Genomic DNA, 26,206 nt, shown 5'->3' on the forward strand with positions numbered 1-26,206 from the left:
ATTGCAGTTCGTGCTAATTAGAACAACGCCAGTACTGAACCCTCAGCACCGTACTGACTACTGAGCACAAGTTCAGCTGCTCGCCAGCTTTGTTACGCACAGTTTTGCATTGCTATTGAGCTCAGAGCAGGAGCTGATCTTCAGACAGTACCGTGTTAAAAAAGCAACATGTGCCAGGCAGGAGTCAAACCTACAATCTTCTGTTTCAAAGTCAGATGCGTTATACATTACGTCACTGGCCCTAATCTTACGGTGCTCAACTGCACCATAGTGACCTCAGCACCACTACTAGTAATACATCGCCCCCGGCCAAAATTGCTTAGTAAAAAAAAACATTTTCTATACTGTCTGTTTAAAAATATTATATCTTTAAAAAAGACAAAGGGTTTGTGTGTCGCGCTAAAGTTTCGATTCATTTCGAATGCAAAGAAAAAACATTTTTTTCTTCCAAGAAATCATAAATTTGTCTCATCCTCCATACTATAATTCTCTCTTGTAGTAGTAAAGCATTTTGAGTCAAACCGAACAATATATTAAAGGAACAAGTAATAGGTTTATTCCATGCTGAAAAGAGAAGAGAGAAAACATAACGTTTCAGCTGTAGAACCTTCTTCAGGTTTGTTTTCTCTCTTCTCTTTTCAGCATGGAATAAACCTACAGTAGTACTTGTTCCTTTGCAGATACGCATGCTGACGTAGCTACCCACCTGAATATATTAAACGTTTCATCCATACGATTAACATAATGTTCTCCTGAATAACTACAGTAAATGACAAAGCCTTAGAGCCACAGAGAAAAACAAATTGCATTTAAAGTAATTTTAAAGGCTCGAGATAATATTGCACTATAAACGCAAATGTCTGTCTTCTTTGTGGCGCTTACTTTTTGTTGCTTTAGCAAATTTCATGCAGTTTATTTCTGACACAAGACATAACAAGCTTGTGTATTTATGACAAAAAAGCAGGGCAGCAATTTATATCGGCCTTGAAATTGATATTGTTAAAAAGTGAGTTAAATGCAGATATAGTAAATATATGTTCTCATATAATAGTGTGTTTTTTTGTCTAAAAATCCTTCATGAATGGTTTAACAGACACCTTGCATAATTAAAAAAATATATATTTACGAATTTTAACTTTTTATACAGTAAAGTTTTGTTGTGAACATGAGCCCTGTTTATCGATGTCACCAACACAGTTCTGGATTTTATTCTGCCTTCCTACGCACATATGAATTTTCTTTCACACAACAGCTCGCATGTATGGTAGCGTATTAGCGCCAGGGATAAAAAGAATGATGTTGGCTTTTAAATGATAAACCATTTGCGTTTATACAAAATCACAATGCGTTGTCGCAGACATTGGGACATACTCTGTTTAAACACCTGTCATTTTCTCTTATATTGGCTCCTGTGCTTCGGTCCATTTGAGAGAGAAGACACTGAAAAAGTCTTGTGAAAGTGGATTTTGCACTTGCGCCAGTGCTGTAGTGGTCTCATACAGACACCCATACAAATCCACCACACGTTGGAAGCTCTGGAAGGCAACGTAAAATATTGCTCTGTCCGTTGGTGGATTAGGTATGCATGCTACATTTCAACGTAAAATGCAATGTAAAAAGATCAAATTTGATTCAAAATCGATTAATGTAAAAACCGATAAAGCTCATGTTTTTTATCTAGTTTTATCTATATCTATATCTAGTTTTTCAAAGGTCTTAAAAAATGTTTATCATGATTGTGAAAGTTCGAGAAGGTGTACCAGCGCGTGCCTTTATATCGCCAGCTTCAGTCTCGCCTGTAGCTGCGAGAAGGTTAAAAGCGGACAAGTGATCTGTCTTTCGTCCAAATAATTGCTGGAGCAGCAGGACGTAGAGCACCATCCAGCAGCTGTAGACGATGTTCGAGGAAGAGCTAATTCTGTTTTCAGCACAGGGAGCAAGAATGAGCTCAGTCCGGCTCCCAGCAGAATCCATTCTGGTTTGGTTGCTGTCAGACTGTGCATCTGAGGCTTTTTGGATCGCAACGTGAAAAAAAAGAACAAAAAACAATTGCTCACATCGTGTTACTTCTACCAGAGGATAGGAAGATATCACTTAAAAAAATCAGCAATTAATATTTGGATCCGTGGCCTCATACTAATTATTTAACTATCAGATTGTGTTTCTGCAACATTTCGTGCACAGTATGCCGTATTCAACAATGAAACAACAGTCACAACGAGGCCTTTACACCCAGTCTGGGGTATTTTCCCCTTTTATATTTTTGCCACTTTATATCGAACCTGTTATACTCCCAGAAGTGCGCAGTAGCTTCTACTTAATAAAATATACAATTCACCGCTGGTATAAACAGATGTGTGCCATGTCTGCTTTTGTAAGCATTTGTTTCAAAAATAAGTTCACAATATGTTAAAAACACAAAAAACACAAACTTAATAATACAACGATACAAAATCAAAACCAAATCATAAAGCCAATTAAGTACCTATCCTTTGAAAACAGAGAACACCTTTATATCTACAATAAAAAAGTGACATTTGTATCTACTTTTGAATTACTGTACAAAGCAGACAGAGTATTCCCTGAATTCAAAGATCAGATCTTGGCCAAAACAAGACAATCAGACGTGAGCTGAATTCAGAACAAGAGCCTCTGCTTCGTCGTTTATTGAGCTTGTGATCAAAGTCTGAGTGGAAAAATATCGGCTATTTTAACTGTTTGAATGAAATACACAAAGGGCACCTTCCTTCGACCCAGTGTCAAACCAGCAACCTAAGGATTCCCTCTTGTTTCCACTACAGTCCTCCGCTCTACCAACTGAGCTACCAACAGATGTCAGGAGATGCTCTCTGGCACATACTGTCCGATGTAGTGAAATGTTCCGGATGATTTAAATCCCAGATCGACATCGTTTCCAACTCGTTTCCTTAGTCTTGTTTACCTTGAATTTAAGCCACATACCAGGATTCTACTGTATAAACTTCCGGAGATATTACAAAATGTTTGATGGAGCATCAATCTTTCCAGGCGGAAATTGACTCCTTTTCTTTCTCGAGGGATCATATTAAACATTTCATTTGGATCGAGAAGAGGATCACCATGAGACACAAAACAAACAGTTTCATTCTGTCTTTATTAGAATCTGTATTACAGCTAATGAATGTAAAGCCTTTAGTATGCGAGAGTGAGAGTTCAGTTATGCCAGGGAGTGTGAGAAAAGAGAACTGAAATTTAGTAAATTAATATTTAAATAGAGCGTAAATCTTCAAAGTGTCACTGCAAAATTATTACAGGAGTCTACCAGCTGCCGGACGTACTTGTTTTGGGACTATTTCCAATAAGTACCGCATTAGTAGTTGTGTGTCCTTACTGGTATCTTTTAAACATTCGGTTATATACAAACGGGACAGAGACACAGTGATAATCTGATTTTAACATGTCCTGCATTTTAACTTACTGAACAGATAAATTGAAATGTTCTGATTCAGAGCCCCTGCAGTTCGTGCTAATTAGAACCACAACAATACTCCTGAGTCCTGAGCACCACACTGAGCAAAGGTTCAGCTGAACTCTGACTTTGTTCAGCACGACTTGTTGTTGCAGTTGAGCTCAGAGCTGGAGATGATCTCCATATTCTACCACACTAACTAGTCCTAAACGTAGTACACAGTACACACTTTTTAAAAACAATTTAAAATATTACACAAAGGCTGTAAAGCACACTCTAAATCGATCCGAATATTTGATTTCCGCGATCCGTTTAGGCAACATTAGGCAACGTGGCGCTTCTCCAGCAAAGCATTTCTCAGTTTTGTGAACTACTGGTGCTTTTAACACACCAACTTACGCAACTCGTCAGGATGGCCGAGTGGTCTAAGGCGCCAGACTCAAGGACTCCTGTCTTTCCATTGCTTGGGTGTTCTGGTCTCTGAATAGAGGCGTGGGTTCAAATCCCACTCCTGACAGCTTTTCCCTCTCTTGCATTTTTCCTGTCTTCTTGTGCTCGCTGACAACGACAGAAAGAAGAAAACGGAGAAACAGGCTTGCGGGCACATGATGGGCAGGGAAATGCTTCGTGAACACTTCAATGTGATTAGCAGAAAGTCAAATAGGCTTCGATTTCTCCCTTAAGAACTGTTTGGGGTGCCTGTAATCGAGTAAAGATTTACGGTCAAGGTATGCATTCAAAGGTGAAAGACCGAAATATAAATCCAGAAGAAAATGTATTAAAACATATTGTTTTCCTTGCGGTTTCCCCTGTATTTCATTAAATGTGGCATTGTGAAATCAGCCTGTAGCCCTACGGAATGCAGCCACTCTCCCGGTGACAGCGGCAGGAGCCGAGAGGATTAAATCAGAGCTCGAACAGAGAGTTAAAAAAAATATGGGCAATTAGAACATAGATCATTTATTATTATTTTTATTAAACTTTCCTATCTGCTCGGCCTTACTGAAGTATTTTAGCTGCATTTTAGCTTCTATTTATATACTTTACAGTAGTGTTTAGTAAGAGAAGAGAGATACAAGCGCTAAACCCCCACAATAACCAAACCTTAACTAAAGCAGGAAGATCAGTTTCTGCTCGAGACAGCCGTTTTCTGAACTGTAAATCTCTGGCTGGAGACGCTGTGTGTCCGGACTCAGAGGTTGATTAAGAAAAGACTCGGAGAGCTGCAGGCGCAGCTCATTGCTCTGCGCTCCCCGTGCGGAATGCGCGTGTCCTCCCTCCTTCATTACCTTCATACACTCCTCTCAAACCATATCAAACTCCTGGAATATTTCGGTGAACAGATACTGGATCTTTCTTTCCGAGATCATAGGCAGAAACAATAAACACGGTGAAAACAGGAAGGTATTCTGATCGTATAGAGAAATGCGCAAAAATACATTTCCTAAAATCCAATAAAATCTAGTTACATTCTGATGCTATTTTGATGTATCGGAATAGTTTTGGCACAGTTGTTACAGCAAAGAGACAAATAAACTTTTTTTAATTTCATTCGAGCTGTAGTTTTGAAAATGTTTTTTAAATTCTCTAAATAATACAAGCACAAACACCCGTTATAAGCGTCTGACCATTGATATTCTTGAATTATAACACCGTACACACGCTGGCAGGCAGTTCAGCGAATATGATGTCCCTGCAGGGGCCGAATATTAGACAGACGTATACATACAGTCATCGTGTGGAGTTTATTCCTCCTCTGCCGCAGTCTTTGCCTCTTGTCACATTTGTGCTTAATTGTCGATTTTTTGTATAGAACACCGAATATCTTGAGGAAGCCTGTCAAGCGAAGACTGATGGATTATTGAGGTGCAAACACTGGTTCAAAATCAACACCCTCTGCTATTGCCGTTGTTTCATTGATAATTTCTTCAAATTCCTCATCTGACCTTCAATATCGAGGGATATTGAGCATAATACCATACAAATTGTAACTTTCTTTTGATTGCCAGTTTTATTAAAATGCCATCCCCTTTTACAGTTATTTTAGATGTTTGGCAAGGCGTAATATCCCCCCTCTCACCCTCAGCTAAAATATTTTAAAAGTACAACAACATTACATTATATTGAACAGCGTTTATGTTAACATTTATATTCAAATTAAGGTAAATATACGAAAATATTAAAATAGAACTCCGGCGATCTGTTGTTTTTGCTTGACAAGTTCTCGAACAATTTTGCATTGTTTTTTAAATTACTTTAGCTGAAGATGCAACGGGAGCATAAGTGAATTCTCCCTCACTCACTGGAACATATAATTCTATGGGTGAATACTAACTGCTTGCAAGTTGCCAATGTCGGTAATTATTGGAAATTCCCGGTAATGTTGACTCTGGTACTCAATTGTTTACTACTGCAAATATCAAAATAGTTCAGGTTTTGCGGAACAATTAAATTTTTGCGGTGATGATGTTTACTATAGGAAGAAGTGCGTCCCTGGGTGGGATCAAAAAACCCACCTGGGGATTAATAGCCGAAAACGCTAACCGATTGCACCACAGAAATGCTTACACCTTGCTTTTTTTCATTTACATACTTTTGGTGAACAAAAAAAATCGCTCGCATTTCATCTTTCGCAAGCTGTATGATTTAAAAAAAACAAGTTGTTCTGCAAAGGAAATGAATAAACGCATTAAACCAAATCAAGACCTCTTTGAGTGTCCCAAATTACATGTTCTGTAAAACAAGACAGGAAAAAAAAGGTACCGCTGGAATTCGGATCCAGGATTTCCTCTTTATGAAACAGGTCTTTTAACCAGCTTTACCACAGCACTGGCAGAATACTATTCTTATATAGGTGGGTACCCACCCTCAAACCTTTGTTCTCTCGCTATTTTACCTTTGCCTACTGCCCTGTCTCTCTCACACCTGAAGAAGGCTCCACGGGCGAAACGTTGTGTTCTCGTTCTTCTTTTTTTCAGCATGGAATAAACCTATTACCTATTCTTATACAGCCTCTTGGAAACACCGCTCTGAGACATCTGAGGTCGATGTGCGCTGAGCCTGGTCGCCGAGCAAAATCATGCCCAAGGGGGGCAGCTTTCGTGACGAGGTGGCCGAGTGGTTAAGGCGATGGACTGCTAATCCATTGTGCTTTGCACGCGTGGGTTCGAATCCCATCCTCGTCGGTTTGTGTTTTCGACTTGTGATCCGTTTCTAAGTCGGACTTGTTTTCTTTAGCTACTGTAGTAGAGCAGTAATATTTCTAGCGTTGGCTGAACATGGCTTACAGCAGTAGCTGACAGATATAGTCTCTTAATATTTAGGTTAAATGTATGCTTTGTACTGCTTTCACCTGATATTAATAGTAGTCCTGATGAACGATTTAGGGACATGGCGCATCTTGAAAATGTTCTTGTTAATTTCAGTTTGGAAAAGATGCACTCACCAGAAGCAGAAACTGGTCGTATCTGCAAAATGCGCAATGCAATAGCAATGTCTTGCTATGAGTCCTTACCTGTTACAGGAGGCGTTGTAGGACTTTTTTAGTTCAGAAAAAGCTATCAATTCATCTTACATTTCTACTCCATCAATATTAGCAATGCTATCTTTACTAAGCTCTAAATATAGCTCTAAATAAATGCAAATTTTAAAATACATTTTAAAATAAATGCTATTCCATATGTTGTAACTTTGTGGTATTTAGAAATTTTATCTGAGGATGCAAGGGAAAGTATTATACAACTGTGAAAGAGGCTTGTATTTTAATACAATTTTCGATCAAAAGAAAACCAAAGTCCCTATGATATTACCGTCAATATATCTTGATATCAACGTTCAGTTGAAAGATTTGAAGAAACTCTCAAACAAGCAACTGCAGTAGCAGAGAGTTTTGATTTAAACCGATGCTTGCAGATCAATACTCCATTCATCCTTGAAAGAAGCAAAGACAGGGATATTTTGAGTGTCTCCATGATCCTCTTCTCAATCCAAAAGAAAGGTTTTATATGATCCTGATCCCACTAGAAAAAGGGTCAATTTCAGCCTGCACTGATGTCCCTTCAAACGTTTTATAAGAACTCTGGACGTTTATACAGTGGAAGCCTGGTCCATTTCTTCTTCTGAACGAGACTATGGGAGTGAGTATTTTGACGTCGAACTGGGATTTAAATAGAGGAACACTACACTACATTGGGCTACACGTGTGACAAAGCGTTTGCTTTCCGACCTCTCGATAGCTCAATTGCTGGATCTTAAGACTATAGACAAAAACAGTGGGCATTTCTTATGTCCCTGGTCTGAATCCAGTTTGAAGGATGGTGTTTTCTTGTTCCTTAATCAAAAAGTGAAAATTGCGAATTTGTCTTTCACTTTGACGTTCACCCGAAACCTCAGTATATAAAGAAGTAAAGGCTCCTGTTCTGGATCCTAATGCTAATCCTCACGTCTGATTGTTTTGCTTAGACCTTTAAAATGTACACTGTGGACTGTTTGCTCTTCCTAACACAATTAAAAAGCCGCCGACAAACTTACCGATCGGGAGTTTAGTTCAGTGATAGCGTGCACTTAAGACGCTCCGTTTTCTATCGCTGGCATCTCTGTATTCTTTTTAAACGCGATATTTTTTATTCTTGAATTTCAGGGAGACTCATAAACCCTTTGTCTGTTTTAAAGATACATTATTTTAAACCAGACATAATGAAAGACGTAGTAACTAGACACACATACAAGACACATGAATAGTAGCGGCTCTGAATGTAATACAAACGCCAATGGCGCAATGGATAACGTGTCTGATTACGGATCAGAAGACTTTAGGTTTGTACTCCTTCCTGGTTCGTGAAGAAGCCTTTAAACCTCACTACTCAACACTGACATCGTAGGGTGTGCGGTCCTACACAACCTTACTATCGACTGGATGAGTCTTCTGTTCAATCTCCGATTCTTTCCGCACATTCCTGCTATTTCACCACCGTTATTGTAGGATAGCCACAGACACGAGTATACTATTCCGAACAAATGTCTTAAAAAATCACGTTGAAAAAGGTGACAATACGTTTTTGTTTCTTTAACTTAACCTTACTTTTGCCTGTAAAGTTCACATTATTTTCTGTAGCCGCAAATCCCCGATATTTCTGCTGTCTCCCGAGAAACACAAGCGTGGAGTCAAATCATATTAAATGACACAACACATCTATTAATTTAACACCCAGATGTGACAGAACACATGTAAGACTTACACACAGCTTTTAATATGCTCTAGTGAATTTGCAGGTGTCCTGGGGAGGGAAGAGAACTGATATTAAGGAAATACATATTTAAAGGGGATGTAAGTCTTAAATGTGTTTTGTCACATCTGGCTGTTAACTGAATAATTTTTTAGCATTATTTATTGTGTTTTGACTCTATACTTGTGTTTCTCAGGAGACAGCAGAAATATTGATGTTTACATTTCTATTCACATTCCCGGTGATATTGACTGAGGTAATGCAGAAGCATGTTCTCTATAACAATAAACGGTGCGAGAAGACAGGAAGAAAGGCACCGCTAGGATTTGAACCCAGGATCTCCTGTTTACTAGGCAGGCGCTTTAACCAACTAAGACACGGCGCCGACAGAATCCTCCTCTTTTACTGCGACTTGGACACACCGCTCTGAGACACCTGCGTTCAGTAAGCGCTGAGTCGGCTGGCTGAGCACGTTGCCTCCTTTACATTCAATAGGAGCCCCGACACTAAGAGAAACGTATAGAAATGGGTTTTATCCGGCACTTTTCATGTCCAATGCGCTTGACATCTCCCACGGGCGACAAAGTTCATTTACGACACCTTTCTTTCTTTCTTCTTTCAGCAGGAGTACAATAATGGCAACAACATGTTTGGAGTTCGGCATTTCATTTAGTCTGCGGAAACATCGTATCGGAATGAACTGCCTGAGATAAAAGAGTAATTACGGCTTCAGATCGTTTTTACAGAGCATTGCGTTGTTCTGCTCATGCTGACTACACGCTTTGGATATGTCATTTACTGCAAGCGTTGCTTTTCCAGGTTTTTCTGAAATTCCTCGCATTTGAGCCAGCAATAAAACATTTCATTCCCGTCGCTGAATACATCGTGGAAACGGTATTTGCAACAGAATGCTGTCACACATGAAACATTTTCGTTATTCGGTTCTAAAGTTTGAAAATGAAAATAAAACGGGGGTCACTTCATAGGCTTGAAAGAAGTCCAAGCAGCATAAAAACCCGCGAATTCTTACAAAGGCTGCACCTTTCTTCTGCTGCTTTTATAAATCAGCCTTAAACATTTGAATGCATACCTTACTGCTGCTAACCACATTCACGTGTTTACGAAGCTTTTTTCTGTCCGTTATGTTTTTGCTAAGCAGTTTCTCAGTTTTCCTCGTACTGTGATTGTCAGCGAGCACAACAAGACTGAAACAGTGTAAAGGCAGGTAAAAAAGTCAGGGTAAAACGCCTGATTGTCGGGAGTGGGATTTGAACCCGTGCCTCTATTTAGAGAGCGAAACACAAAGCTTAAAAGACACAAATCTGTAAATTTGCTGTTTTAAACCGCTCAACTATCCTGAAGAAATGGGTGCGGATTGTATCAGTCACATCCGATTTTCCGTAAATTTAGGACGATTGATACAACTGGACGAACAATTTGTGGCGTTTAGCATGACATGGAAAACGGTACCGGAGCGTTCGGATCCGGACTACAAGACTCAGAAACAGTTTTTACCCCCGCACTATCAAACTATTAAACTCCCAGCCTCTCTCACTCTCTCCTCACCTCTCAGCTATGACCTGAACTTCACAGTGCCTTCTTTCTTACCAAAAACCCAAACACACATTGAAAATCTACCTCTACCTTACATGTCAAAAAGCTCACTCCCCATCATTTCTATCCCTTTATTTCATTCTTTTGATGCGTGTTTTTGCACATAACCTGTTACCTTTTTGTTGTTTGGCACACTGCCCGTTGTTGTTTTTTGCACATCGGCTGTTGTCTCTGTCTTTCTTTTGTTATACAATTGTATTGTTGTTGTGTTTTTTTCTTTGTACTACTTATGTCCGAGAGCTAGCTAAATAGCATTTCGTTATACCATATACCTGTGTATGAGTATAATGACAATAAACTTGGACTTGAACTTGAACTTGACATAGTCTTGCAGGCAGTATATTATTTTATCGTTTACTCGTTTAAAAAAACATGGTTTTCTTGTTCCTAAGTCAGATTTTTAGTGCTTTCGAACGTTACTTCCAACCTGGACTGACAGCTCACCCGATCTGTTTGTGATCAGACGATGGAGTGGGGGGCTGTACCAAGCGCACGTTCCTTCCCAATGCTGAGGCGATCATTCAGAAGATGGTTGTGAAGAGAGACAAGCTTTGTCGACTAAAAAACAATGCAGGATATGCAAGAATACTAATCACTGGCGACAGTTATGCGCTCTTACTATTGAGTTGCGAGTTTTTTTGAAGACTTTGAATCTAAAGGAAAGTGGAGACAAATGAAACAGGCACGGGTGGGGTGAACCCACGATCTTCGGTTTACAAAACCGACGCCTTACCACTTAGCCACCGCACCTTCGAGGAAATATGGGAATAATGTTGTTCAAATTTTTTTTTTCTGAATCTGGTTTACATCGCCTGGAGGCAGCAACAACAATAAAAGGGATACTTAACAAGGAGATACGCTGTAGCAGTGCGACTCCAACAGATGCTCCTGAAGAGGCTGGAGGTTTAAGCCAGCTCCTTAGAACACTCGGCCACGTTACTCTCAACAGCGGCTCTTCAGCTCTTGTTGTTTGACCTAGTGTTTTTATAACGCGTGGAATTGACCGCAGCTTCGTTTTCTGAGATGCTTTCTCTCACGTGGTGAAATCTCGACCTCTTTGGCATCTCTGGCTATAGTTCTTCTGTAGAGCAGGCTTTCACACCTCTGCTTTTAGTGCCCTTGAAGTCATTTTATTTTTACAGGAAGACGCATTCCCTAACGATCTCTCTTGTTTTAGAAATGCTTCATAAGGCGTGTTTGATTCAACGGACAAACAGTATACTAATTGTACAATGCAGATTTATGCGGCATTCGTACTGGATTTGAGTGGGATTCTGAAATACTTCTTGCAAAGGTATTCAGACTTTCTTGAACCTATAATAAAAAAACAGACCTGAAACTCCCTAACTTCCAATCTCTGATGTTGCTGTCCTTAAACTCGGACGTGATGTTCTGCAGACGTGTGCATAATGTCCTGTTTTCTTACAGTGTAGACATTTTGCTGTTCACGCTCCGCATTCATCTGCTTTGTGCATTGTTAGTCCGCAACTGTAACATGTAATGTCAGCCGTCCCCTGTTCTTCTCGTCCGGCTGCTCGGCTTTTGTTTGTAAAGTTTGAGCGAGCGCCCCGTTCAGTGTCACTTTGTCACTGTGGTCAGAAAGCATTCTTGATTCTGCTTGAGCTGCTTCATGAATTCTAGCGACTGTAAGAGCTCTTTCTAAAGTCAGCCCTTCCTCCTGCAGCAATTTATAGTCTCTTATGTGCACATTTTTCCACAAGTTGATATCTTAACATGTCAGTTTCCAATACTCCAAAGTCACAAGATTTAGCCAGTTCTCTTAGTGCAGTCACAAAAGCAACAACAGATTCGTCCTGAGACTAAGTTCTCTGCCTAAATTTATGCCGTTCCAAAACCACTTTTCTCCGCGGTGTAAAGTAAGCGTCTAAGGCAGCTACAGTCTGTTCATATGTACCTTTTGCTCAAGAGAGGTTGGCGAAAATCCGCTGCACGGGAGCCCCGATACAGTGCAGTAGTGTAGCCCGTCTCACGGCATCCTGAGCTTCTGTAGATCCACTGGCTATTTAAAAAAATCTGTACGACTCCATCCATATCTTGTATTCCGTATACAAATACGGAGCTCCGAGGTTCAGTAGAAATGGTGGAAAAAGCTGAGCATAAGCAAAGCTTCTCGGCGCGGCTACCATATCTTCCATATCGAAAGCTAAACGAAAAGTCCGAAAATTCAGAAGTTCGTTTCTACCAGCAAGAGAACTAAAATCAGCAGTGTTCTGCTCGCTTTGAGTCCGTTAACCACTCATCTCTCGTCGCCATAAATGTTGTGTATCTTAATAAAGAGACGTTTTCATATTATTTTAACTATTTTATTAACTACACAGATCACGCCCTTACACCATATATTCCCGCCTTCTACTCTCTCGTTCTGTTGTCTCGCGATGTCTACTCACTATACTACATTTAGCATGACTTCTTGTTGCAGTTGAGCTCAAAGCTGGAGATGATCTCCATATTCTACTGCCGTAACTAGTCCGAAACGTAGTACACAGTACACACTTTTTAAGTGAACTCAGGTTGATAAAAAATTAAACCAGCGCCCTGTCACAGAAACGTACCCCAGTCTCCCGCGCAACAAGCGGGGGTACTCAGCACTATACTAAAGAGGAGCGCTTGTCTGCAGCTGAGCGTCAGCTCTGTTTACTGTCAGCAGTCATTTCCTCATTTCCAAATACTTTTTCACCTGCTTTCAGCTTTTAAAGACGGTCATAAACGCTCAAGAAGTAATGAATGTCAGTTGGAAGTCTGTTTCTGTTGTCTCAGCTCTTGATAAAGAAAAGCCGTGCGTGGGAGACTCCCTCTCTGAAGAAGTTTGCCGTCACCCTGCGAGGGAGAAGAGCCATCAATCACCGAGGCAACTACTGAGACAGTTAACATTAAACACGTGAAATGCGAGATGTTGTGATTTTTTTCCGCTTAAGGCTTCTATCGTTTCTACTCTAACGAGAAAGACCTCTTTATTAGAAGTGAGATTTTAACAAACGTCTCCAGGGTTAACTGCGACCTGAACGCAACGCCTTAGACCACCAGCCATCTGGCCTGTGGTACTTAGAGCAGTGCTCAATAAAAATGATCAAAAACCGAAAGCGCTTCTTATGCGGATCAGTATATTCCGATACCACTGGTTCTGCAGAACAAATAAGAAAAGCCGAACTCAAAGCACTGTGTTGCCACTACGGGTACTCTGCAGCTGCTTTAAGATCTACTCACACCGTGTTGCCATTAAGGCTACCTAGTTAAAAAAAAAACTTATCGTCATCTTTTTGAACGTGATTATTAGACACCCGTTAAATCTCAACCGAGGTTTCTTGAGAGATCGTTCAGCGAGCGAGTATTAAAAAACTACGTCGCTTCCAACCTCTGCTCTCACTGTAAACTCAGACGTGATGTTCTGCAGATGTACAGTGTGCCTTTCCTCTTGTCGTATTCAAGAGTACTCACTGTGTGAGCTCCTCACTGCGTGTTCTGTACTCTACTGTGATTTAATTTAGATGATTACGTGGAGTAGAGTGACAAGATCTACTTGAACATTTTCGGTTTGTGAAATGAAACACTAAATACACTACTGTAAATACAAGTAATGGACATTTAAAATAACCACAGTACACCTAGAAGAGTGAAAGATAAAATACTATTTAGAATGACATTCACAGACTTAAGAACAGCACAACCGCCCGTACAGGGACTTGAATCCTGGGCCCTCAGATTAAAAGACTGATGCTCCACCGACTGAGCTATCTGGGCTCTGAAAGAAAGTCAACACTGTCGGGATCCTCGCACGTGTCTCTTGTTCCGAAGAGTAGTCATACTTTACCTGTCTGGAATGACCACTGACAGACTTTATCATGAAGCGACGGCACCACTCCCAGTAGAATGAGTGAGAAATACAGCATGACATGGGTAGTAAAGGGGCTCCCACAATCCATCTTTCCTCACATTACTGATTTTTTTCAATAGCATTTGGACCTTTTTTCACATTCAGATTTTTTTCACAGTTAATAAAATCTTTTAATCAACAACATTAAAAAGAAAACAAATGGAACATTTTTTGGAACAATAATTAAAACAATCTTTCAATGCCTTGGTTGTATACGTGTGCACACCCTTTATAAAGGGAGTTGCAACAGTGCTGAAATTTAAAGAGCATTTCTGTAGAGAAAACAGCCTTGATGTTAAGCTTAGGGAGCCTGTCTTTTAGAAATTCTATTTCTTAACACCCTGCACAGCCTCCCGACAGACTAACGAATATTTTTGGGAGAAATTGGCTCACACACCGGAAGACACTAACGTTTATTTACGTTAGAGTATGTGAATAACAGTTTAACCAAAAAAGTCTGTAATTGTGATTTTGTTAAAATTCAATAAATCGTCTATCATCAGTAAGTAATTATTAAGAAATTGTTTTATTTCATAAACTATAAGACAAATTAGAGAGTTTATAGGTCATAAACGTCGCTTATGTTCTTTTAACTCTAGCGTTCAGGATCCAAACCCAGGTGCGGACGGTTGTGTTTATTGAATCTCTTGTAATCATCAAAAGTCGATGTGTAGTCCTTCAGTACTTTCTCGAGTTGTGCCATGGATATTTTATACGATCAATACTTATCATGCTCTTTTGTATTTTCATTAACAAACGGAGTTCAAAGTTCAAAGTGTGTTTATGGCTGTGCTTCACATCTACACGAGAGCACTCGTAACAGTACAGGACACGCAGTGAGGAGTTCGTGAAGCTTTCAGTTTAGTGCGGAGTTCAGAAGGAGGATTCGCTCGCTGAATCCTAGAGGTGTTTTCTGCAACAGCCACGGCAAGTGTGAAGTAATCTCTGGATTTCCTGAATTTGAACTAAATGATTAGTTCAAATAATTTAGGATTTAACAGAACTAAATGAGGTACATTTAAAACAGCAGCGCAATTCTGCAGCACGTCGAGTGTGCCTGCATTTAGTTGTGTAAACCTGGCTCTCTCTGAACACAAGCAAAGAGTTCTCACTCAACAGAAGATTGCGATGTGAGTACTGTAATATAAAGCACCTGGAGATGCCAGGGATTGAACCAGGAACCTCATACGTGCGAAGCATGCGCTCTACCACTGAGCTACATCCCCGATGAAAAACGCGAGGGAACAGACTTGTCCAGATGCTCACTGATCACAATCCACCACTCACGAAGAATGCCTGCAGTTTCCCACTTTCGCGTTTCCTCTACTACAGAGTAAATGCATGGGAATGAAGAAATAAGAAAGGAAAAATAATCGCATTGAAGCTTCAAGAGACTGGGCACAAATTAATCTATGATTTTTGTATCCAGTCACACGTGCGACGGTGGTTAATTCCCAGACTGGGGAGTGCTTTTTTCTACCTCATTACTCGACTGTCTTTCAATTCTGTTTTATTTGAAAGCTTTTTGCATCTTTTAAGTGCTCTTGATTAAACTATGCATAGAAAAACAGCACTACTGATTATTTTCATGGACCGATGCACACTTGTTCTGTACAACTCGAGTGATAAAGCCCTGTCTGCAAATATTGTAGAAGAAAATAAAAGGGTGAAACAACGCCCCAACCACAGGAATGGTAACAGGAAGGATCGTGTTCTTATTTGATAAGTCCTTTTGAGATGTCTTGTCAATGCACACAGGCGTTAGAGCTGAATAATTTACTTTTAGTGGTGTTTTTAAACAAAGATGGAACATGTTATTTCTATACCAGGAAGAAAGGAGCAGACTTTAACTTTTAGAGGCAAAAACGACACCTTATCAAAGCTAATATTAATTAAAATGACATCACAACAAAAGAGTGGAGCCTTGAGTGAATAAAATTAGATTTCATTGGACGTCTGTGTCTCCATAACTTTATAGGTGAGAGAGAGGATTGTGATAATTTGCAGGTGCTTCTCGGAACTGCGTTGGTGGTACAGGCGCCTTCCAAATAATTGAGTCGGGTTTGAATCCCAGCCTGTACAAACCCAAATCTTTTCAAGATAATTCGTGGTCTGCTAACACATCTTTTGAAACACTACAACAGGTAACACCCCGTGTGAAACATCATGAACATCTGATAAAGCCTGAGTTTTACATACTCTAACGTAAATAAACGTTAGTGTCTTCCGGTGTGTGAGCCAATTTCTCCAAAAAAATATTTGTTAGTCTGCCGGGAGGCTGTGCAAGGTGTCAAGAAATAGAATTTCTAAAAGACAGGCTCCCTAAGCTTAACATCGAGGCAGAAAAAATGCTGTTTTCTCTACAGAAATGCTCTTTACATTTCAGCACTGTTGCAACTCCCTTTATAAAGCGTGTGCACACATATACAACCAAGGCATTGAAAGCTTTTTTTTAATTATTGTTCCAAAAAATGTTCCATTTGTTTTCTTTTTAATGTTGTTGATTAAAAGATTTTGTTAAATGTGAAAAAAATCTGAATGTGAAAAAAGGTCAAAATGCTATTGAAAAAAATCAGTAATGTGAGGAAAGATGGATTGTGGAAGCCCCTTAACTACCCATGTCGTGCTGTATTTCTCACTCATTCTACTGGGAGTGGTGCCGTCGCTTCTGGATAAAGTCTGTCAGTGGTCATTCCAGACGGGTCAGGTATGACTGCTCTTCGGCACAAGAGACACGTGACTTCCGAGGATCCCGACAGTGTTGGCTTTCTTGCAGAGCCCGGATAGTTCAGTCGGTAGAGCATCAGACTTTTAATCTGAGGGCCCAGGGTTCAAGTCCCTGTTCGGGCGGCTGTGCCGTTTTTAATTCTATTGTGAATGTCATTCTAAATAGTCTTTTATCTTTCACTCTTCTAGCTTTACTGTGGTTATTTTAAATGTCCATTACTCGTCATTACAGTAGTGTATTTAGTGTTTCATTTCACAAACCGAAAATGTTCAAGTAGATCTTGTCACTCTACTCCACGTAATCATCTAAATTAAATCACAGTAGAGTACAGAACACGCAGTGAGGAGCTCACACAGTGAGTACTCTTGAATACGACAAGAGGAAAGGCACACTGCACATCTGCAGAACATCACGTCCGAGTTTACAGTGACAGCAGAGGTTGGAAGCGACGTAGTTTTTTATTACTCGCTCGCTGAACGATCTCTCAAGAAACCTCGGTGGAGATTTAACGGGTGTCCAATAATCACGTTCAAAAAGGTGACGATAAGTTTTTTTTTAACTAGGTAGCCTTAATGGCAACACGGTGTGAGTAGATCTTAAAACAGCTGCAGACAGAGTACCCGTAATGGCAACACAGTGCTTTGAGTTCGGCTTTTCTTATTTCTTCGGTAGAACCAGTGGAATCGGAATATACTGATCCGCATAAGAAGCGCTTTCGGTTTCTGATCATTTTTATTGAGCACTGCTCTAAATACCACAGGCCAGATGGCTGGTGGTCTAAGGCGTTGCGTTCAGGTCGCAGTTAACCCTGGAGACGTTTGTTAAAATCTCACTTCTAATAAAGAGGTCTTTCTCGTTAGAGTAGAAACGATAGAAGCCTTAAGCGGTAAAAAAATCACAACATCTCGCATTTCACGTGTTTAATGTTAACTGTCTCAGTAGTTGCCTCGGTGATTGATGGCTCTTCTCCCTCGCAGGGTGACGGCAAACTTCTTCAGAGAGGGAGTCTCCCATGCACGGCTTTTCTTTATCAAGAGCTGAGACAACAGAAACAGACTTCCAACTGACATTAATTACTTCTTGAGCGTTTAGTTTAAAAGCTGGAAGCAGGTGAAAAAGTATTTGGAAATGCGGAAATGACTGCTGACAGTAAACAGAGCTGACGCTCAGCTGCAGACAAGCGCTCCTCTTTAGTATAGTGCTGAGTACCCCCGCTTGTTGCGCGGGAGACTGGGGTACGTTTCTGTGACAGGGCGCTGGTTTAATTTTTTAACAACCTGAGTTCACTTAAAAAGTGTGTACTGTGTACTACGTTTCGGACTAGTTACGGCGGTAGAATATGGAGATCATCTCCAGCTTTGAGCTCAACTGCAACAAGAAGTCATGCTAAATGTAGTATAGTGTGTAGACATCGCGAGACAACAGAACGAGAGAGTAGAAGGCGGGAATATATGGTGTAAGGGCGTGATCTGTGTAGTTAATAAAATAGTTAAAATAATATGAAAACGTCTCTTTATTAAGATACACAACATTTATGGCGACGAGAGATGAGTGGTTGACGGACTCAAAGCGAGCAGAACACTGCTGATTTTAGTTCTCTTGCTGGTAGAAACGAACTTCTGAATTTTCGGACTTTTCGTTTAGCTTTCGCCATGGAAGATATGGTAGCCGCGCCGAGAAGCTTTGCTTATGCTCAGCTTTTTCCACCATTTCTACTGAACCTCGGACCTCCGTATTTGTATACGGAATACAAGATATGGATGGAGTCGTACAGATTTTTTTTAAATAGCCAGTGGATCTACAGAAGCTCAGGATGCCGTGAGACGGGCTACACTACTGCACTGTATCGGGGCTCCCGTGCAGCGGATTTTCGCCAACCTCCCTGGAGAAAAAGGTACATATGAACAGACTGTAGCTGCCTTAGACGCTTACTTTACACCGCGGAGAAATGTGGTTTTGGAACGGCATAAATTTAGGCAGAGAACTTAGTCTCAGGACGAATCTGTTGTTGCTTTTGTGACTGCACTAAGAGAACTGGCTAAATCTTGTGACTTTGGAGTATTGGAAACTGACATGTTAAGAGATCAACTTGTGGAAAAATGTGCACATAAAAGACTATAAATTGCTGCAGGAGGAAGGGCTGACTTTAGAAAGAGCTCTTACAGTCGCTAGAATTCATGAAGCAGCTCAAGCAGAATCAAGAATGCTTTCTGACCACAGTGACAAAGTGACACTGAACGGGGCGCTCGCTCAAACTTTACAAACAAAAGCCGAGCAGCAGGACGCAGTCATGCTAGAGAAATAGAAGAACAGGGGACGGCTGACATTACATGTTACAGGTGCGGACTAACAATGCACAAAGCAGATGAATGCGGAGCGTGAACAGCAAAATGTCTACACTGCAAGAAAACAGGACATTGTGCACATGTCTGCAGAACATCACGTCCGAGTTTAAGGACAAGTATCCCTTTTATTGTTGTTGCTGCCTCCGGTTTACATTTGGCGATGTAAACCAGATTCAGAAAAAAATAATTTGAACAACCTTATTCCCATGGTTACTTGAAGGCGCGGTGGCCAAGTGGTAAGGAGTCGGTCTCGTAAACCGAAGAGCGTGGGTTCAAGCCCCACCCGTGCCAGTTTCACTTGTCATCGCTTTCCTTCAGTTTCAAAGTCTTAAAAAAACTCGCAATGTAGGGATCTCAATAGTAAGAGAACATAACTGTCGCCAGTGATAAGTATTCTTGCATATCCTGCCTTGTTTTTTAGTCGACAAAGCTTGTCTCTCTTCACACCCATCTTCCGAATGATCGCCTCAGCATTGGGAAGGAACGTGCGCTTGGTACAGCCCCCGACTCCATGGTCTGATCACAAACAGATCGGGTGAGCTGTCAGTCCAGGTTGGAAGTAACGTTCGAAAGCACTAAAAATCTGACTTAGGAACGAGAAGACCGTGTTTTTTAAAAAAAAAACACAACAACAATACAACTGTATAACAAAAGAAAGACAGAGACAACAGCCGATGTCCAAAAAACAACAGGCAGCGTGCAAAACAACAAAAAGGTAACAGGTTATGTGCAAAAACACGCATCAAAAGAATGAAATAAAGGGATAGAAATGATGGGGAGTGAGCTTTTGACATGTATGGTAGAGGTAGATTTTCAATGTGTGTTTGGGTTTTTGGTAAGAAAGAAAGCACTGTGAGGTTCAGATCATAGGTGAGAGGTGAGGAGAGAGTGAGAGAGGCTGGGAGTTTAATAGTTTGATAGTGCGGGGGTAAAAACTGTTTCTGAGTCTAGTAGTCCGGACCCGAATGCTCCGGTACCGTTTTCCATGTCATACTAAACGCCAAAATTGTGTTAGTCCAGTCGTATCAATTGTCCTAAGATTACGGAAAATCGGATGCGACTGGTGCAGTCGACACCTATTTCTTCAGGATGGTCGAGCGGTTTAAAACAGCAAATTCACAGCTTCGTGTCTTTTAAGCTTTGTGTTTCACTCTCCAAATAGAGGCACGGGTTCAAATCCCACTCCCGACAATCAGGCGTTTTACCCATTCTTTTTTACCTGCCTTTACACTGTTTCAGTCTTGTTGTGCTCGCTGACAATCACAGTACGATGAAAACGGAGAAACTGCTTAGCAAAAACATAACGGACAGAAAAAAGCTTCGTAAACACGTGAATGTGATTAGCAGCAGTAAGGTATGTATTCAAACGTTTAAGGCTGATTTATAACAGCAGCAGAAGAAAGGGGCAGCCTTTGTGAGAATTCGCGGGTTTTTATGCTGCTTGGACTTCTTTCAAGCCTATGAAGTGACCCCCGTTTTATTTTCATTTTCAAACTTCAGAACCGAATAACAAAGAGGTTTCATGAGTGACAGCATTCCGTTCCAAATACCGTTTCCACGATGTATTCAGCGACGGGAATGAAATATTTTAGTGCTGGCTCAAATGCGAGGAATTTCAGAAAAACCTGGAAAAGCAACGCTTGCAGTAAATGACAAATGTAATGCGTGTAGTCAGCATGAACAGAACAACGCAATGCTCTGTAAAAACGATCTGAAGCCGCAATTACTCTTTTATCTCGGGCAGTTCATTCCGATACGTTTCCGCAGAATAAATGAAATGCCGAGCTCCAAACATGTTGTTGCCATTATTGTTGCTCCTGCTGCTGTAGTTTTAAGCTTTAATCAGTGGGTATGTAATGTTGTAAAAGGGCTGGACTACTTTGTTCAGTGCAAATTCCACTATGTGAATTTATGCTTTTTTAATATAAGCATTAACAATACAATGCGTGCTCAAAAACCCTTACTTATTAGCTTAAGAAACGGCAGTGTTTTGACAAAGTGTGGTATTCGAACAGAAAATGCTGAAGTGTTTAATACTTGCTTGTGAGCACATCTCCCTCGATTTAGACAAACTCTTGTTCGGCTGATGATTTCAGATCAAAATCTGAATCAAGTGGAAAGAAAGCTGAATTACGCTGGGTACTGGGTATCACTGTTACGCCATCAGGTCATGCTAGGAGGATTGGGGGGATGAAATTGACACAGAGGGACCCAATGTGGGGGCTGAACCCACAGTTCTGAGATTAAGAGATTCTTGCTCTATGGACTGCGCCTATATAACTATTGTGCTACAGCGGTAATGTTTCTGGGTGTGGATGAACATGACATTATAGACTGACAGCAGGAACAGGTGGCCCACAGGCAGTGACAGTTTCGCTATATTTGGCTGCAGTATATTGTGTTGAGAGCAGCATTAACTTTCCTGCAGAGATGGGAGTGCCTTTAATACAGCTCTTTCAATCGGACAGAGTAACAGGAACTGACCTAAAGTTTCGGCTGTGGATCCATCTCCACATGGGGGACAGTAAAATAGCGATGAAGTAATGTTTCTGGGTGTGGATGAACATGACATAATAGACTGCCAGCAGGAACACGTGGCCCACAGGCAGTGACAGTATCGCTATATTTGGCTGCAGTATATTGTGTTGAGAGCAGCAATAACTTTCCTGCAGAGATGGGAGTGCCTTTAATACAGCTCTTTCAATCGGACAGAGTAACAGGAACTGACCTAAAGTTTCAGCTGTGGATCTAACTCCACATGGGGGAAAGAGACAGTAAAATTGCGATGAAGAAACAGAAAGATTTGTGCTCGCTGCAAAGTAGGAAAGAGGTGGTCAGACACATGAAACAGCTTGGTGATAATTTGCAGTGACAATTTTATGTTATTTAGTACACGGATTTCTCTTCATGTTCCTTAAGATGTGTAATTTGTATGTTGGTTGTATGAGAACAGTTTCTCCTAAAGTCCTGTCAATTGACAGTGGAGAGCTAGCTGGTGCACATCTTCAAGAAGACTCTCTTTAAGGCGGTTACAAGTTTCTCGAACAAATCTGTGTCATATTTTTAAAATAGTTTAGCTAATGAGCAACGAGAGTACAAATAAATTCTCCCACCCTCCATTTGAAGATAAAACTCCATGTGCGAGTCAAAGTTTCCTTGAAGCTACTGATGTTCGTCATTATTGGACATTCCCGATGATATTGACTAAGAAGCTCAATTTTTACGTGTTGTAGTTCAACATGTGCAAAACATTCGTATCCCCTGCAAATATCGGCAAGGTCAGTGATATTCTCAACAATTTGTGCCATTGCAATTCGTGCGATTGGTGCCATACTTTTTCGAAATGTATACTGACATGCCAGGATCAGAGGGTCATATTTAAAAAACTGGTGCATTAAAATTTCTTGTACTTCAGGATTTTGATAGTCTGTTACATTGTCTTTCACACGGCGGTGTCAGAACTGTGAGACATTTTCATAATCGGGGGGAAGGCCGTAGCAATAAGCAGAAAGTGCAGTCACCTTTTCCCAGTGTAAGTCCGTGTTGTGGTGAGTTTTTAAAATTGGTTTGCGATTTTCTGAAATATATTCCATAACAAAATATAATTTGGACAGTCGCTATTTATTTGGATATTCCTTTTCAGTGAAGATGTCTACAGTATTCCAGCCGGATTAGTACTGATCGAAGAGAGCCATCTACAGGCGAAAGGCGACATAACATCACAGCAGCACCATTTAAGGTGGAACGAAAAACACGCATAAGAAGCTGGCGAATAAGAAGCTACTGTAACTTCAGCCTCGTAGCAGACCCTTGGAGGCACGCTCAAAATAATCATCTTTCCAAGTACTTAAGAGTCATATTTAGATCGCTTTACTGCAATTTTATGTGATTGATGGGAGATGTGAAGCCATCGAGCCTGTACTGCACTTTCACATTGAAACTGAAGCCATTTCTCATGCTTTCTCTCAGTTTCGGGGCTGCAATTGAGTGTAAAGGAGGCGACTTGAAATTGAAACGTGTAATCACCTTACAGAGGGTCTTCACGACGGGGTGCGTCAGCTAGTTCTCCATTATTGTCAGTTTACTGGACTTCTGAAGAAACCTATCTACAGCGAAGATACAAACTGCACAGTTTAAGGCACATGAAGAGAAATCTGTTTGCTGATTGACTCAAAAAATGTCGATACAAATAATCTGCCAGGCTGATTTACTTGTCTGACCACCTCCCTCAGTTCCCCTTTGCTGTTAGCACAATTCTTTCAGTTTCTTTTCTTGTATTTTCCTTGCTATTTTAGTGTTCCCCATGTATAGATGGATCCACAACCGAAACCGTTTTCACCCTGTGTTTCTGCAGCGTCAGTCTGTATGAGGAGCACACCTTGCACAGCTCCAGTGGCGCAATCGGTCAGCGCGCGGTACTTATACAGCAGTGCACAGCGGAGTCATGCCGAGGTTGTGAGTTCAAGCCTCACCTGGAGCAGTGTCTTTAGCTACTGAGAGCAACTTTCGAGTTTAGATACTGTTAGGTATTTGATGGAGATAAATTAACATCAAACGAACAAGTAAAGATTTATTTCGAGTCACAATCAAAGAAGGCTCCACAGCTGAAACGTTGTGTTTACTTCTATTTTCAGCATGGAATAAACCTATACTTTTCCATTTGCAGCCCACGCATGCTGTGATGCAGCTCCCTACTTAAATTTCTATCAGCTGTGTACCTCCAGTTGACCTGTACATAAATATATGAGAGAGGTCTACTGAGACAAGAGGAGCACTGAAGACTTGATAAAGCTCTCGCATTAGATTCTGTGTTTATGTTGTTCCCCAGATTTGTTTTTAATGTTCTTTTTCTTTTGAAGTTGTTGCGTTTGGTTTTTTTTCTGATTGGTAGCTACAACGGGTCAGTTGCAACAAACTGGCTGCTGAAATTTGTCAGCAGCTCTGTAGCAAACCTGTTCTCAATTGCAACAAACCTAAAATAACAGCTGCTCCCCATTAGATGTTACTAAAGTAGGAGACTAAGCAGACGAAGTGGAACAATAGATTACATTGGAACTGTCCTGAATGAAGTGGAAATAATATCGTCAATGAACAATTGCTTTCCAGACACTACAATTATTCACAAGGAATTTTATCAATACTTATTTTATTAATAAAAGTGTAATATCTTAATAATCAACTTTAATGTTATCTTTATTAGTAGCTGTATTACAGGTAATGCATGCACAGACTTTATTATACTATAATGAATTTTCAGATATCCCGGGGAGAGAACTGAAATGAAGGAAATACATATTTAAAAGGGGTGTAAGTCTTAAATGTGTTCTGTCACATAGGGGTGTTAATTGAATAGATTTGTTGTAATATTATTTGACTCTACACTTGTGTTTCTCAGGAGACAGCATTAATATTGGGGATTTGCGGATACAGATAATAAGTTGTACTATACAGGCAAATGTATGGTTACCTTAATGAAAAAAAACTCTTATCATTACCCTTTTCAACATTATTATTTAAGACAGTCTTTCAGAACAGTATTCTCGTATTAGTGGCTATAGTCTAATGATAATGGTGGTGAAACAGGCGAAATGTGCAGAAAGAATTGGAGATGGAACAGGAGACTCATCCAGTCGATAGAAAGCTTGGGTAGGACTGCACTAACACCGTGCCAGTGCTTAGTAGCGTAAAAATAATACGTGGTTTAACAATATCAACTGCTCTTCTGTGAGCTCAGCTCCACTACTAGTAATACATTGCCCAAATTTTCAAATTGGATACATGTGTTTTCTACGTGTATGTTATAGGTACTTTTTTGTTTTAACTGATTTAAAATATAATCTTTATAAAACAGACAAAGGGTTTATGTGTCGCGCTGAAATTCACACACAAGTAAGGAAAGATATCGCGCTTAGGAAGAAATCCAGAGTGGAGACGCCGGCGATTGAAAACAACCACATACAGCCTGTATGTGCTCTACCACTGAACAAACTTCCGACAACTACTGTATCTTTATCTGCAGCACTTTCTTTTAGGAAGAGTGAGGAGTCTACAAGCCTAGAAAATAAGACAACTAAGTGAACGACAAATTTTCACTTTTTGATTAAAGAACATAAAAAACACCTTTCTTCCAGCCAAATTCAAACCAGAGAACAAAGAGTTCCCAGCTGTTTCCACTATATTCCTCCGCTCTTACAACTGAGTTATCGAAAACACAGGAAGCCCACCTTTTGTCTTACATAAAGCACAATGTAGTGCAGCGGTCCTATTTATTTAAAACCCAGTTCGAAATCAAATCTCATTCCCATAGTCCTGTTTAGTTTGAATTTAAGCAGTTGTAGCAGCAATGCTTGGTAATAAGACAGAATTAAGCGTTGCTGTGCTTTCCTTAATGAGGCCCCATCTCACTCTCCATCTCTGTGGTTCAGCCACAGAGAAAGTATTCATGCAGGCTGATTTAAGATGTTTTCTTTTGATAAGGGACAGCTCCCAAACGGGGATGCACTTAGATAAGCCTGGCTTTCATGATCAATGGTCATCCATTGGCGCCTATCTGTCTAGGGAGTGCCAAATGGACATCTGGACTGCATTCCTAAGTGTCAGGAGTAAGTGACTAGTATCTCACCTTGATCAACCAATTAGAGACTGGCAGGGTGTGGTAACACCATGTGGGTCTCCAATGCCTGCCAAACTCTCAACCAATCAGAACACATCTGTGTCTTGGTCAAAAAGGGAGCGCAAGCTCAGATCAGGGCTCTCCTTGGCCATTTTCGCACATCCTCAGAGACAATCACGTGACAAAGGCTGTTGTCTGCAAAGGGACTTGGACTTTGTTCTAAGCGCGGGGCCGAGGATCCCGTACGTACTCAGAATTCTACCAACGTGAACGCTCCGCTTGATCAACGGCAGCCCACAGTTGGACCCTCGTCGACAACCTGAATAGCTTATTCAGAAGCA

At 40.6% G+C, this 26,206-nt stretch overlaps 6 non-coding genes across 6 annotated transcripts; 5 read left to right on the forward strand and 1 right to left on the reverse strand.

Annotated features, from left to right (window-relative positions):
- Positions 1-3,854: 3,854 nt before the first annotated feature.
- On the forward strand, positions 3,855-3,965 carry trnal-caa (transfer RNA leucine (anticodon CAA)). Its single transcript has 2 exons — positions 3,855-3,892; positions 3,920-3,965. It is a non-coding gene; the product is annotated as a tRNA-Leu (tRNA).
- Positions 3,966-6,551: 2,586 nt separating this feature from the next.
- Positions 6,552-6,633, forward strand: trnas-gcu (transfer RNA serine (anticodon GCU)). Its single transcript has one exon. It is a non-coding gene; the product is annotated as a tRNA-Ser (tRNA).
- Positions 6,634-15,333: 8,700 nt separating this feature from the next.
- On the reverse strand, positions 15,334-15,405 carry trnaa-cgc (transfer RNA alanine (anticodon CGC)). The gene has a single exon. It is a non-coding gene; the product is annotated as a tRNA-Ala (tRNA).
- Positions 15,406-16,956: 1,551 nt separating this feature from the next.
- trnak-uuu (transfer RNA lysine (anticodon UUU)) lies at positions 16,957-17,029 on the forward strand. Its single transcript has one exon. It is a non-coding gene; the product is annotated as a tRNA-Lys (tRNA).
- A 2,442-nt stretch (positions 17,030-19,471) lies between these two features.
- On the forward strand, positions 19,472-19,543 carry trnat-cgu (transfer RNA threonine (anticodon CGU)). The gene has a single exon. It is a non-coding gene; the product is annotated as a tRNA-Thr (tRNA).
- A 4,095-nt stretch (positions 19,544-23,638) lies between these two features.
- On the forward strand, positions 23,639-23,732 carry trnai-uau (transfer RNA isoleucine (anticodon UAU)). Its single transcript has 2 exons — positions 23,639-23,676; positions 23,697-23,732. It is a non-coding gene; the product is annotated as a tRNA-Ile (tRNA).
- Positions 23,733-26,206: the final 2,474 nt, after the last annotated feature.

This window comes from Lepisosteus platostomus, chromosome 5 (genome assembly GCF_059453375.1).
Source record: "Lepisosteus platostomus isolate fLepPlt1 chromosome 5, fLepPlt1.hap1, whole genome shotgun sequence".
NCBI classification, from domain to species: Eukaryota; Metazoa; Chordata; class Actinopteri; order Semionotiformes; family Lepisosteidae; genus Lepisosteus; species Lepisosteus platostomus.